The sequence below is a fragment of the Meriones unguiculatus genome (genome assembly GCF_030254825.1).
Source record: "Meriones unguiculatus strain TT.TT164.6M chromosome X unlocalized genomic scaffold, Bangor_MerUng_6.1 ChrX_unordered_Scaffold_30, whole genome shotgun sequence".
In the NCBI taxonomy this organism is placed as follows: domain Eukaryota; kingdom Metazoa; phylum Chordata; class Mammalia; order Rodentia; family Muridae; genus Meriones; species Meriones unguiculatus.
The window spans coordinates 3,660,245-3,663,797 of NW_026843706.1; positions in this window are offsets into that span (position 1 = coordinate 3,660,245).

The window sequence follows — 3,553 nt, forward strand, 5'->3', positions numbered from 1 at the left end:
GGCCAGTAAGCAGTATCTCTCTATGGCCTCTATACCAGCTCCTGCCTCCAGGTTCCTGCCCTGGGTGAGTTCCTGTCCTCACTGCTTTGGATGATGAACTGTTCCTTGGTTCTGTGAGTGAAATAATCCCTTTCCTCCTCACGTTGCTTTAGTCATGGCAATAGTAACCCTGACTAAGACACATGGTTTTCTATTCATAGACAGGGGTAGGGATAAACTGGCCACTCTCAATCCTCCTACCTCTATGTCTCCAGTGCCATGATTACAGGATATCAGAGGCCTTTTGTGGTAAGATGAAGAACCCTCACTTAGAATGACATTTGGAATGGACATTGGATGCAGTACAAAACAAGTAACAGGCCTGGAGCTTACCACAGTGAGCCACTGAAAAACTCTCCCTTGCAGTATATCAAAGCAGATGCTGAGACTCATACCCAACCCTTCGGCAGGGTACAGGGAATTATATGAATTTAGGTGGAGTTAATATGACATGCAGAGGATAGGGGCTGCACAAGAACAAATATATCTGGGCACAGGGGTCTTTTATGAGACTGTTTCTCCAACCCAGGACCATGTATGAATATAACCAAAACCCCTCCTGGGATATAGCCCATGGTAGCTCAGTATCCAAGTGGGTACCCTATTAAGGGGAACAAGGACTATTTCTGACATGAACTCAATGTTGGGCTTTTTGACAGCCCCCTCCCATTGGAGGGGCAGCCCTGCTAAGCCTCAGAGGAGGACTTTGCAGCCAGGCCTGAAGATACTTCTGAAGATACTTGATAAGCTAGGGTCAGATGAAAAGGGAGGAGGTCCTCCCCTATGAGTGGACTTGGAAAGGGGCAGCTAGGAGATGAGAGTGAGATGGTGTCATTGGGAGGGAATGAGGAAGTGGGATATAGCTGGGATACAAAGTTAATAAACTGTAACTACTGTTAAAAAAATAAAAATTTAATTAAGAAAAAAAAAAGAACCAGGTTGATTAGTCACAGAATGTTCATGCTACCTTTGAACCAGTGGACATGTTTTTTTCAAGTCAGCTATTTTGTAGCTCTCATGGTTCACAACTGGATATGATTGATAGTTAATCTTCTGTAGTTGTATATGTCTTCTTGTACAATGAAATGTAGCCAGTAGAAGTGAAGCTCCTTGACCAGTTCCACCCAAATTTCTCCATTTTCTTTGTAGTTTCTTCTGCCACAGGGTCTTTCCAAAAGCATTGGCAATATCCTGTGGTATTTGTTAGACAATGGGACGTCACTGGCCAACAATTCCAAAAGAAGTAGGCTATTCCTGCCACTAGACTTATTTGTTAGCCTCTGTGTCTAATAGAAGCATTGTTGTCTTGTTACAGGATAACTTCATTTTAAATACTCTCTCTCACTGTGTTTGTGTGTGTGTGTGTGTGTGTGTGTGTGTGTGTGTGTGTGATAGGCGGTAATACATCACATGTTAGCCTCAAGCTGGCCTCAAACTTACTATGTAGCCAAGGATGACCTTGGCCTCTCAATCCTCCTGACTCTACCTTTTACTTGCCTGGATTACAGGACTGAGCTGTCACTCTTTGTTTGGCTCTGTGTGGGGATTGAACCAAGCAAACCTAAGCAAGCACTCTATCAGCTGACCCACATCCTCATTCCTCTACTATTTATTTTGAATTGTCAATGATGTGCTGACAACCATGTTTGTTTTACTATGCTATAGAACATTAAAGGGTTTTCCTCCTCCCTAAGCCCATTATTTTGCCCATTAGTTAGCTTCTTTTTCTCCAATGCTGTTGATTTTTTATTGAAATACAATGCTGTACTTGAAAATGCACAATCATAATTGACATATTCATAAGGTGGGTTTTTGGTTTTTGTTTGTTTGTTTGTTTGTTTGTTTTTTGCATTAACATGCCACTGTACTCAAGGCCTCATATGCCCTTTGTATTGCTGGGTTTCTACTCCTCTCTTTTCTGACCTCTAACAAAAGAGAGTTGTCAAGCTTCATTTACATGGAATTATGCACTTAATGATCTTCCTTTCTTTTAGTTAAAAATATTACATTTTGACAGCCAAGTTGAGCGATTTGCCATAGGGTATCAATTTGCTCCTGCACGAGGTCAATCCTCTGATTGAACACCATCAAGCTTCCTTTTAGTTGAGCATTAATTCCTTTATGTACAACTAAGGCATGAGCTACATTGGCTAAATGATTATTCAGGGTCTGAGCAGTCTGCCCAGTATGACTCATGGCTAATGCCCTGGTGGTAGCTCCAACAGCCGCCAATGAGATGGCAGTAACAATGGCGGCTGTAATTCCAAGATCCCTTTTCTGTCTGAAGAGAGTCATAGCGTGAGGGGCATCAACGGGCACAGGCACCCAGCGAGGCATGCGAGTAACCAGCTAGTAAATTTACTAGCATTCCAGCATTGGACAAAAAAGCAAGTATCATTACCACAATTACTTGGCTCTATCTGGCTAATAATGAATAAAAATGGGGGATATAGACAAACAGGTGTGGGCTTATAGGAAATATTATGAGAAGCCTTAACCCCCTCATTGAAACATCCTGCGTCAGTTCTAGAACTAGCAGTGGTGGTGTCCGAGGTCTGAGTAGGTTCAGGAGACCATTGCCCCCAGGGGCGAGACGTGCTCCATGCCAATTGACTAACTCCATGTTTTCCTCCACTTTTGAAAGTCATTTAAGGTTCTTAAATTATTTTTTTCCCTGTTTTTTTAAATTTTTCATCAATTACACTTTATTCATTCTGCATCCCCCCATAAGCCCCTCCCTCCTCCCCTCCCAGTCCCACCCTCTCTCCTCCCTCTGCTTGCATGCCACTCCCCAAGTCCACTAATAGGGGAGGTTCTCCTCTCCTTTCTGATCTTAGTCTGTCAGTTCACATCAAAAGTGGCTGCATTGTCCTTGGCTGTCAATGAAAATATGCTGGACTTTAAGTCACTAGCATATAACATGAGAATTTTTCCTGTGCTGCAAATCTGTCTAAACAATTGTCGAGCTATATTTTAGGTAATTGGACTGGAGAATTCGATACTACGATGGAGCAGCTGAGAGTGGCCATTGTCACAGTAAATTCTACCAGAGTGGACGCAGGACTAGCCACAGGATTATCATCATGGATTGCTGCAGCCATGAATCATGTGAAGGAAGGGGCGGGCATGGGAGCGTTAGCAGGCCTTCTGGTGTTGGTCTCCTTGGTTTGCCTGTGGTGTATATGCAAGATTAGAGTCTCACAACAGTGTGATGCAGCCATGATCATTCAGGCCTTTACAGCCATTGAAGCAGGACATTCTCCCCAAGCATGGTTGGATACCATAAAAAGCTAAAATGTTACGCTCAGGATGCGAGGCTAAGCACTGCACTCAGGGTCAGCCGCTTTGGACCCAGAGAAGAGCATGTCTGATTGCATGCAAGTTGATACCCCAGGTCCCGCCTCTGAGAAAAAGGTATCAGACAGGTCTGATGCTCTTTGGGTGGATGACACCTAAATGAACATCGGTACAAAGTCCCAATTTATTTCTAATATCAGAGATCAGACCTCTACTC